Source organism: Arachis stenosperma, chromosome 5 (genome assembly GCF_014773155.1).
Source record: "Arachis stenosperma cultivar V10309 chromosome 5, arast.V10309.gnm1.PFL2, whole genome shotgun sequence".
Lineage (NCBI taxonomy): Eukaryota > Viridiplantae > Streptophyta > Magnoliopsida > Fabales > Fabaceae > Arachis > Arachis stenosperma.
The window spans coordinates 80,696,834-80,709,059 of record NC_080381.1 but is presented as its reverse complement, the minus strand read 5'-3'; the positions used below and the strand labels follow the sequence as shown (position 1 = coordinate 80,709,059).

The 12,226-nt window shown below is 38.4% G+C and overlaps 1 non-coding gene across 1 annotated transcript; it reads left to right on the top strand.

The window, feature by feature from the left end:
* Positions 1-490: 490 nt before the first annotated feature.
* Positions 491-598, top strand: LOC130983317 (small nucleolar RNA R71). Its single transcript, XR_009087313.1, has one exon. It is a non-coding gene; the product is annotated as a small nucleolar RNA R71 (small nucleolar RNA).
* Positions 599-12,226: the final 11,628 nt, after the last annotated feature.

Here is a 12,226-nt window from a genome sequence, read left to right as displayed (position 1 = left end):
TTCCACCATTATTAAAGCCTTGTTGAAGCGTCTGTTGATCCTTCCATGAGAAATTTGGATGATTTCTCCATGAGGGATTATAGGTGTTTACATAGGCTTCACCCATGTAACTCACCTCTGCCATTGTAGGATTTTTAGGATCATAAGCTTCTTCTTCAGAAAATGCCTCTTTAGTACTGTTGGATGCATTTTGCAATCCATTCAGACTATGAGAAATCATGTTGATTTGCTGAGTCAACATTTTGTTCTGAGCCAATATGGTATTCAAAGCATCAATTTCAAGAACTCCCTTCTTCTGAGGCGTTCCATTACTCACAGGATTCCTCTCAGAGGTGTACATGAATTGGTTATTTGCAACCATGTCAATGAGTTCTTGAGCTTCTACAGGCATTTTCTTTAGGTGAATGGATCCACCTGCAGAGTGGTCCAGTGACATCTTAGAGAACTCAGATAGACCATCATAGAATATATCCAAAATGGTCCACTCTGAAAGCATGTCAGAAGGACACTTTTTGGTCAACTGCTTGTATCTTTCCCAAGCTTCATAGAGGGATTCACCATCTTTTTGCTTGAAGGTCTGAACATCCACTCTAAGCTTGCTTAGCTTTTGAGGAGGAAAGAACTTGGCCAAGAAGGCCGTGACCAGCTTATCCCAAGAGTCCAGGCTATCTTTAGGTTGTGAGTCCAACCATGTTCTAGCTCTGTCTCTCACGGAAAAAGGGAAAAGCATGAGCCTGTAGACTTCAGGATCTACTCCATTAGTCTTAACAGTATCACAGATCTACAAGAACTCAGTTAAAAACTGGTAGGAATCTTCCAATGGAAGTCCATGAAACTTGCAGTTCTGTTGCATTAGAGCAACTAGTTGAGGCTTCAGCTCAAAATTGTTTGCTCCAATAGTAGCGATTGAGATGCTTCTTCCATAAAAATTAGAAGTAGGTGTAGTATAATCACCAAGCATCCTCCTTGCGCCTCCACCATTGTTATTAGGTTCGGCCATGTCTCTTTCTTTTTTGAGATTCTCTGTAAGGTTTTCTCTGGATTGTTGTGCTTTAGCTTCTCTTAGCTTCTTCTTCAGAGTCCTTTCAGGTTCAGGATCTGTTTCAACAAGAATGTCCTTGTCCTTGCTCCTGCTCATATGAAAAAGAAAAGAACAGAAAAGGAAGAGGAATCCTCTATGTCAAAGTATAGAGATTCCTTTATGTGAGTAGAAGAAGAAAAGAAATAGAAGAAGGATGAGAAAAATTCGAACACAAAGGAGAAGAGAGGGTTCGAATTTTTAAATGAAGAGAAGTGTTAGTAAATAAATAAAATAAAGAGAAAGAGATGAGAGGGAGAGAATTTTCGAAAATTTTTTTTTTTTTGAAAAATGGTTAGTGATTTTGAAAAAGATAAGAAATAGTAAAACAAACAAAAAGTTGATTAGTTAGTTGAAAAAGATTTGAAAATCAATTTTGGAAAGATAAGGAGTTAGAAAAGATTTTTGAAATTGATTTTGAAAAAGGATATGATTGAAAAGATATGGTTGAGATTTGTTTTGAAAAAGATTTGAAAAGGAAGTTAAAAAGATTTGAAATTTTAAAATTAAAATTGATTACTTGACTAACATGAAACTAAAATATATGATTCTAGAATTTAAAGATTAAACCTTTCTTAACAAGAAAGTAACAAACTTCAAATTTTTGAATCAATCACATTAGTTGTTAGTAAAGTTTTCGAAATTTATGAAATAAAATTAAGAAAAAGATTTTGAAAAATAATTTTTTTTTTAAATTTTCAAATATACAAAAGAAAAATGAAAAAGATTTGATTTTTGAAAAAGTTTTGAAAAGATAGGATTTTTTTTAAAATTGAAATCTTGACTTGACTAACAAGAAACAACTTATTTTAAAAAATTTTTACTAAGTCAACCCAAAGATTTCGAAATTTATGAGAGAAATAAGGCAAAGATATTTTTTTTAATTTTTAATGATGAGAGAGAAAAACACAAATATGACCCAAAACATGAAAATTTTCAATCAAAACCAATGATGCATACAAGAACACTATGAATGTCAAGATGAACACCAAGAACACTTTGAAGATCAAGATGAAAATCAAGATTTATTTTTGAAAAATTTTCAAGAAAGGAAAAACATGCAAGACACCAAACTTAGAAATTTTTCATGTTTAGACACTATGAATGCAAAAATGCATATGAAAAACAACAAAAGACACAAAACAAGAAAATATGAAGATCAAACAAGAAGACTTATCAAGAAAAACTTGAAGATCATGAAGAACACCATGCATGAATTTTTCAAAAAAAAAATGCATAAATCTTAAAAACATGCAATTGACACCAAACTTAAAAATTGACTCAAGACTCAAACAAGAAACACAAAATATTTTTTATTTTTATGATTTTATAAATTTTTTTTGGATTTTTTTTTCGAAAATAAATTTTGGAAAAACAAAAAAGAAGAAAAATTTTTTTGAAAAAATTTTTGAAAACCTTTTGAAAAGAAAATTACCTAATCTGAGCAACAAGATGAACCGTCAGTTGTCCAAACTAGAACAATCCCTGGCAACGGCGCCAAAAACTTAGTGCACGAAATTGTGATCTCAATGGCGCCAACAACTTGGTACGCACAATTGTAATATCACTCTTTTTCACAACTTCGCACAACTAACCAGCAAGTGCAATGGGTCGTCCAAGTAATAAACCTTACGTGAGTAAGGGTCGATCCCACGGAGATTGTTGGTATGAAGCAAGCTATGGTCATCTTGTAAATCTCAGTCAGGCAGATTATAATGGTTATAATGGTTTTCGAATATAAGGATACATAAAGCAAAAAATAGAGATAGAAATACTTATGTAATTCATTGGTGGGAATTTCAGATAAGCGTATGAAGATATTGTGTTCCTTCTGAATCTCTGCTTTCCTACTGCTTTCATCCAATTATTTTTACCCTTTTCCATGGCAAGCTGTATGTAGGGCGTCACCGTTGTCAAAGGCTACTTCCCATCATCTCAGTGAAAATGGTCCAAATGCGTAGTCACATCACGGCTAATCATCTGTCGGTTCTCGATCATGTCGGAATAGGATCCATTGATCCTTTTGCGTCTGTCACTACGCCCAACACTAGCGAGTTTGAAGCTCGTCACAGTCATCCCATCTCAGATCCTACTCGGAATACCACAGACAAGGTTTGGACTTTCTGGATCTTAGGAATGGACGCAAATAATTCTAGCTTATACCACGAAGACTCTGATCTCACGGAATGGGAGGCTCGATTGTCAGGCGAGGCAACTATGCGTCGTGGGTCAGGAATCCAATAGATACTCATTCAATCTAATGTAGAACGGAGGTGGTTGTCAGGCACACGTTTATAGGTTGAGAATGGTGATGAGTGTCACGGATCATCACATTCATCATGGTTAAGTATGAATAAATATCTTAGAATAAGAATAAGCGTGAATTGAATAGAAGAACAATAGTACGTTGCAGTAATACTTGAGGAACAGCAGAGCTCCACACCTTAATCTATGGTGTGTAGAAATTCCACCGTTGAAAATACATAAGAACAAGGTCTAGGCATGGCCGAGAGGCCAGCCTCCCCCAAATAGCAAGTGAATTCGAAAATAGGGAAAAAGACCCGGTCAAAAAAGACGCTTAGTACAATAGTAAAAAGTTCTATTTATACTAAACTAGCTACTAAGGTTTACAGAAATAAGTCTAAGTGCAGAAATCCACTTCCGGGGCCCACTTTGGTGTGTTCTTGGGCTGAGCTTGAGCTTTACACGTGCAGAGGCTTCTCTTGGGATTAATCACCAAGTTGTAACGTGTTTTTGGCGTTTAAATCTGGTTTGAGACGTGTTTCTGGCGTTTTACTCCAGAATGCAGCTTGGAACTGGCATTGAACGCTAGTTTGCATCATCTAAACTCGAATAAAGTATGAACTATTATATATTGCTAGAAATCCCTGGATGTCTACTTTCCAAAGCAATTGAGAGCGCGCCATTTGATGTTTTGTAGCTCCAGAAAATCCATCTCGAGTGCAGGGAGGTCAATATCCAACAGCATCAGCAGTCCTTTGTCAGCCTCCTATCAGATTTTTGCTCAAGTCCCTCAATTTCAGCCAGAAAATACCTGAAATCACAGAAAAAACACACAAACTCATAGTAAAGTCCAGAAATGTGAATTTTGCATAAAAACTAATAAAAACATCCCTAAAAGTAGCTAGATCCTACTTAAAACTACCTAAAAACAATGCCAAAAAGCGTATAAATTATCCGCTCATCAATCTACAGGCTTATGTTTTTCCCTTTTGCTGTAAGAGACAGAGCTAGAGTATGGTTGGACTCTCAACCTAAAGATAGCCTAAACTCTTGGGATAAGCTGGTCACGACTTTCTTAGCCAAGTTCTTTCCTCCTCAAAAGCTGAGTAAGCTTAGAGTGGATGTTCAAACCTTCAGACAGATAGAAGGTGAATCCCTCTATGAAGCTTGGGAGAGATACAAATAACTGACCAAAAAGTGTCCTTCTGACATGCTCTCAGAATGGACCATCCTGGATATATTCTATGATGGTCTGTCTGAATTGTCTAAGATGTCATTGGACCATTCTGCAGGTGGATTCATTCACCTAAAGAAGACGCCTACAGAAGCTCAGGAACTCATTGACATGGTTGCAAATAACCAGTTCATGTACACTTCTGAAAGGAATCCTGTGAATAATAGGACACCTCAGACGGAGGGAGTTCTTGAAATTGATGCTCTGAATGCCATATTGGCTCAGAATAAAATGTTGACTTAGCAACTCAACATGGTTTCTCAGAGTCTGAATTGATTGCAAAATGCATCCAACAGTACTAAGGAAGCATCTTCTGAAGAAGAAGCTTATGATCCTGAGAACCCTGCAATGGCAGAGATGAATTACATTGGTGAAGCCTATGGAAACACCTATAATCCCTCATAGAGAAATCATCCTAATTTCTCATGGAAGGATCAACAAAAGCCTCAACAAGGCTTTAATAATGGTGGAAGAAACAGGTTTAGCAATAGCAAGCCTTTTCCATCATCCTCTCAGCAACAAACAGAGAATTCTAAGCAGAGCCCCTCTAGCTTAGCAAACATAGTCTCTGATCTATCTAAGGCTACTCTAAGTTTCATGAATGAAACAAGGTCCTCCATTAGAAATTTGGAGGCACAAGTGGGCCAACTGAGTAAAAGAGTCACTGAAACTCCTCCTAGTACTCTCCCAAGCAATACAAAAGAGAATCCAAAACGAGAGTGCAAGGCCATAACCTTCCTTGGTGTGGCCAAACCTAGAGAGGAGGAGGAGGACGTGAATCCCAGTGAGGAAGACCTCATGGGACGTCCTCTGGACAAAAAGCAGTTCTCATTTGAGGAACCTAAGGAATCTGAGGCTCATCTAGAGACCATAGAGATTCCATTAAACTTACTTCTGCCATTCATGAGCTTTGATGATGAAGATATTACTGAAATGTGATGCCAGGACATCTTGGCCAGTTTCACTAACCTTTTCTTTACTATTTTAGGGTAGTTTCATTCATTTTCTTAGTAAATAAGCAAGTTTTGGATGAAAATACACTTACACCTGGATTCAAGCAAATATTGTGAACTTTACATGATTTCATGAGGATTAGGCAGGAATTGAATGATATAATTGATGATGCATAATCTCATGACTTGGAACAAAGCTTTGATGCACTTTAATTGCTTGATTTCAGGACAAAGAAAGCAAGAAGGAGCCACGTTAGCAGCCACGTTAATCTAATTAACGTGACCACTAATATGGAATGGGGACAAGCTTGAAGCGTTAATGGAAAAGGTGATCGCCAATAACACCTTCGAAACCATCATAGCCCACGTTAGTTGTCACGTTAAGTACATTAACGTGGTAGCTAACGTGGAGGAAAAGAGGAGCTCCAACGTTAGTGGTAAAAGTGAATGCCACTAACGTTCCACAAAGGCACAATTAAGCCACATTAAGAGTTACGTTAATTTAATTAACGTGGGGGGAGGAAGTAATCGCCAATGTTACTGACACTCAACTTTGTCACTAATGTTGGACTAAGCCAAGAGTGCCCACGTTAGTGGTCACGTTAAGACCACTAACGTGAAGAGTAACGTGGAGCTAAGCATGATAAGCCAACGTTAGTGACACTCACCTTTGTCACTAACGTTGGAGATGGCAATCACCACCACTTTAGTGGCCATGTTAATCCAATTAACGTGAACTCTAACGTGGGAAGGAGGGGCATTTAGAGCGTTAGTGACAAAGGTAAGTGTCACTAACGCTCTCGAAGCTTAGGCATGCCCACGTTAAGGGTCACGTTAGTTATACTAACATGAACTCTAACGTAGGGAAAGGGGGCAAAAAGCAACGTTATTGGAAAAGGTGAGTTCCAATAATGTTTGCGAAGGACCAATAGGCAACATTAGTGGTCACGTTAGTGCCACTAACGTTGAAGTTAACGTGGATCATTTTGGGTAGGAACGTTAATGAAAAAGGTGGTCGTCAGTAACATTCTCGAACCCATATTTTCACTTAACGTTAACACCACTAACGTCCTAACTAACGTCCATGCCTAACTCACACTTTTCTGCAAACAAAGCTGAGCCCATTGAAGATTGTAACTGCTTCAACTCAAGATCAAAGGCCCATATCCAAGACTTGAAGAACTAACTAGAAGATCAAGAAGAGTAATATATATAGGAGTAGTTTTGAACTAGAGAGAAGCTTGGCACTTTGGAGAACTACACTGTATATTTACTTTCTGCATTTTCTAGTTTTGTGAAGAATGTACTCTTTTCTACCATTTTCCATTTCCAGGGCTATGAACAACTAAACCCCCTTTCATTGGGTTAGGGAGCTCTGTTGTAAATTGATGGATCAATTATAGTTTTCATTCTTCTTCCTCTTTCTTTTCTCTTGATTTACTAGAAAGCTTTCGATCTTAATTCAATTGGTTAGTTGTCTTGGAAAAGAAACTCTCCATAATTCGATCTCCTCTGAGCCTTGGAAAAGGGATGAGGAGATCATGCTAGAAATGCTTTCTCATGTTGGACCAAATTGGGGTTTGGGCGGATATAGTGACATGTAAACCTCCCAACACTTTGATTTGGAAATACATGTGGTATAATCGGTGACCATACTTCATATCTTCCCATGAGCAATTAAATCAAGGAATTGGGCAATTGTTCAAGCTTAGAGAGATTGGGTTGCCAAGGAATTGGGATCCAATCATCTAAGATTGCCAAGGAGATCAATGAATGAATTGATTGAGGAAGAGATGAGAATGAACTTGATCCAGAGAATACAACATCTCCTAAGCCCAATGAATCCCCTATTTCTGATCTTACCCATTCTCTTTACTTTCTGCCATTTATTTTTATGCTCATCTCCCCAAATCCCCATTTAAGCTTCTGCAATTTATTTTCTACAATTTACTTTCCCGCCATTTAATTTTTTGCAAATCTCAACTCAATTTCTGCTTAGCTCAACTAGCACACTCTTCCAACTAAAGTTGCTTGACCAATCATTCCCTGTGGGATTCAACCTCACTCTATTGTGAGTTTTTACTTGACGACAATTCGGTATGCTTGCCGAAGGGAGATTTGTTGAGAGACAAGTTTTCGTGCATCAAAGAGCAAGTTGCTAAGTACCTTGGAGTAATCATGAAGTTGAATGCCAAGTTATTTGGTAATGAGACTTGGGTGGATGAACCCCCCTTGCTCACCAATGAACTGAATGACTTGGTTAGGCAGACGTTACCTCAAAAGAAATAGGATCCTGGTAAATTCCTAATTCCCTGTAACATAGGCACTATGACCTTTGAGAAGGCTCTATGTGACCTGGGGTCAGGCACAAACTTAATGCCACTCTCTGTAATGGAGAAACTGGGAATCTTTGAGGTACAGGCTGCCACATTCTCATTAGAGATGGCAGACAAATCCATGAAAAAGGCTTATGGACAGGTAGAGGACGTGCTAGTAAAGGTCAAAGGCCTTTACATCCCTACTGATTTCATAATCCTAGACACTGGGAAGGATGAGGATGAATCCATCATCCTTGGAAGACCCTTCCTAGCCACAGCAAAAACTATGATTGATGTGGAAAGAGGAGAGTTGGTCCTTCAACTGAATGAGGACTACCTTGTGTTTAAGACTCAAAGATCTCCCTCTGTAACCATGGAGAGGAAGCAAGAAAAGCTTCTCTCACAGCAGAGTCAACCAAAGCCCCCACAGTCAAACTCTAAGTTTGGTGTTGGGAGGCCACAACCAAACTCTAAGTTTAGTGTTGAACCCCCACATTCAAACTCTAAGTTTTGTGTTGGGAGGTCCCAACAATGCTCTGAACATCTGTGAGGCTCTATGAGAGCTTACTATCAAGCTATTGACACTAAAGAAGCGCTTATTGGGAGGCAACCCAATTTTATTTACCTATGTATTTTTCTTCTTTTAGGTTGATGATCATGTGGAGTCACAAAAACAAATTACAAAAATTCAAGAAAAATAAAAAACAACATTAAAAATAGCACACCATGGAGGAGCAACTTACTGGCGTTTTAATGAGGAGAGAGAAAAACACAAAAATGACCCAAAACATGAAAATTTTTGGATCAAAACCAATGATGCATGCAAGAACACTATGAATATCAAGATGAACACCAAGAACACTTTGAATGTCAAGATGAACATCAAGATTTATTTTTGAAAATTTTCGAGAAAAGAAAAACATGCAAGACACCAAACTTAGAAATTTTCAATGCTTAGACACTATGAATGCAAAAATGCATATGAAAAACAACAAAAAACACAAAACAAGAAAATATGAAGATCAAACAAGAAGACTTACCAAGAACAGCTTGAAGATCATGAAGAACACATGCATGAATTTTCGAAAAATACATAAATTTTTAAAAACATGCAATTGACATCAAACTTAAAAATTGACTCAAGACTCAAACAAGAAACATAAAATATTTTTTATTTTTATGATTTTCTAAATTTTTTTGTATTTTTTGATTTTTCGAAAATAATTTTTAGGAAGACGAAAAAGAGAAAAAAAATTTTTGAAATATTTTTGAAAACTTTTTGAAAAGAAAATTACCTAATCTGAGCAACAAGATGAACCGTCAGTTGTCCAAACTCGAACAATCCCAGGCAACGACGCCAAAAACTTGGTGCACGAAATTGTGATCATCAACAATGGCGCCAAAAACTTGGTAGCGCTCTCAAATGTGAATCACACTTTGTCACAACTCCGCACAACTAACCAGCAAGTGCACTGGATCGTCCAAGTAATACCTTACGTGAGTAAGGGTCAATCCCACTGAGATTGTTGGTATGAAGCAAGCTATGGTCATCTTGTAAATCTCAGTTAGGCGGATTCAAATGATTATAATGGTTTTTTAAAATAATAATAAATAAAGCATAAAATAGGGATAGAGATACTTATGTAAATCATTGGTGGGAATTTCAGATAAGTGTATGGAGATGCTTTGTCTCTGTTGAATCTCTGCTTTCCTACTGCCTTCCTTCAATCCATCATACTCCTTTCCATGGCAAGCTGTATGTAGGACGTCACCGTTGTCAATGGCTGCTTCCCATCCTCTCAGTGAAAATGGTCCAAATGCTATGTCACAGCACGGCTAATCATCTGTCGGTTCTCGATCATGTTGAAATAGAATCCATTGATTCTTTTGCGTCTGTCACCACGCCCAACAATCGCGAGTTTGAAGCTCGTCACAGCCATTCAATCCTTGAATCCTACTCGGAATACCACAGACAAAGTTTAGACTTTCCGGATTCTCAAGAGTGGCCGCCAAAGGGTTCTAGCTTATACCATGAAGATTCTGATCAAGGAATCCAAGAGATACTCGCTCGTTCTAAGGTAGAACGGAAGTGGTTATCAGTCACGCGTTCATAGGTGAGAATGATGATGAGTGTCACAGATAATCACATTCATCATGTTGAAGTGCAGTGAATATCTTAAAATAAGAATAAGCATGAATTAAATAGAAAACAGTAATACTTTGCATTAAAACTCGAGGTACAGCAGAGCTCCACACCTTAATCTATGGTGTGTAGAAACTCCACCGTTGAAAATACATAAGTGATGGTGGTCCAGGCATGGCCGAATGGCCAGCCCCCAAAATATGATATGAAATTCGAAACTAGGGAAAAAGAACTTGGTCCAAAGACACCTAGTACAATAGTAAAAAGTTCTATTTATACTAAACTAGCTACTAGGGTTTATAGAAATAAGTCTAAATGCAGAAATCCACTTCCGGGGCCTACTTTGGTGTGTGATTGGGCTGAGCTTAAGCTTTACACGTGCAGAGGCTTCTCTTGGTGTTAAACGCCAAGTTGTAACGTGTTTTTGGCGTTTAACTCTGGTTTGTGATATGTTTCTGGCGTTTTACTCCAGAATACAGCATGGAACTGGCGTTGAACACCAGTTTGCATCATCTAAACTCGAATGAAGTATAAACTATTATATATTTCTGGAATGCTCTGGATGTCTACTTTCCAACGCCGTTGAGAGTTTGCCATTTGGAGTTCTGTAGCTCCAGAAAATCTATTTCGAGTGAAGGGAGGTCAGAATCCAACAGCATGAGCAGTCCTTTGTCAGCCTGAATCAGATTTTTGCTCAGGTCCCTCAATTTCAGCCAGAAAATACCTGAAATCATAGAAAAATACACAAACTCATAGTAAAGTCCATAAATGTGAATTTTTCATAAAAAACTAATGAAAACATCCCTAAAAGTAGCTAGATCCTACTAAAAACTACCTAAAAACAATACCAAAGAGCGTATAAATTATCCGCTCATCACCTCACTTTCAAAATTCAAACACTTCTTCCCTCCCAAACCCAACCTGAATGACCGAAACCCAACCCTCCCCTCACCCCTATATAAATTCCTCACCACTCCATCATATTCACACAACACAAACACCTTTCCCCCCTCTTGGCCGAACCTCCTATACCCTCCATCTCCTCCATTTTTCTTCTTCTTCCCCTTCTTTCTTTCTTCTTTTGCTCGAGGACAAGCAAAAATTTTAAGTTTAGTGTGGTAAAAGCATTGATTTTTGTTTTTCCATAACCATTTATGGCACCTAAGGCCGGAGAAACCTCCAGAAAGAGGAAAGGGAAGGCAAAAGCTTCCACCTCCGAGTCATGGGAGATGGAGAAATTCATCTCAAAGGTCCATCAAGACCACTTCTATGAGGTTGTGACCAAGAAGAAGGTGATCCCTGAGGTCCCTTTCATGCTCAAGAAAAATGAGTATCCGGAGATCCGACATGAGATCCGAAGAAGAGGTTGGGAAGTTCTTACCAACCCCATTCAACAAGTCAGAATCTTAATGGTTCAAGAGTTCTATGCCAATGCATGGATCACAAAGAACCATGATCAAAGTATGAATCCGAATCCATAGAATTGGCTTACAATGGTTCAGGGGAAATGTAAGGTTGGCGTTCCACTTGACAATTATGCAACAAAACGCACGCCCCTACACTAGAAGGGTCAACTTTGATCAAAGGTTGGACCAAGTCCTCATGGACATATGTGTGGAAGGAGCTCAATGGAAAAGAGACTCAAGAGGCAATCCGGTTCAATTGAGAAGACCGTACCTTAAGCTTGTGGTTAGAGGATGGTTTGAGTTCATCCAACGCTCCATCATTCCTACTAGCAACAGATCTGAAGTGATTGTGGATCGGGCCATCATGATCCATAGTATCATGATTGGGGAGGAAGTGGAAGTTCATGAGATCATACCTCTAGGTGAACCTTTTCAGATTGTGACTCAGCTTTGCTAAAGTCCCCAGTTAGAGGTGTCCAGAGTTCTTAAGCATACTCTTTTTGCTTTGGATCACGACTTTAACCACTCAGTCTCAAGCTTTTCACTTGGACCTTCATGACACAAGCACATGGTTTGGGACAGCTTGATTTAGCCGCTTAGGCCTGGATTTTATTTCCTTGGGCCCTCCTATCCATTAATGCCCAAGGAAATAAAATCCAGGCCTAAGCGGCTAAATCAAGCTATCCCTAACCATGTGCTTGTGTCATGAAGGTCCAAGTGAAAAGCTTGAGACTGAGTGGTTAAAGTCGTGATCCAAAGCAAAAAGAGTGTGCTTAAGAACTCTGGACACCTCTAAATGGGGACTTTAGCAAAGCTGAGTCACAATCTGAAAAGGTTCACCCAGTTATAT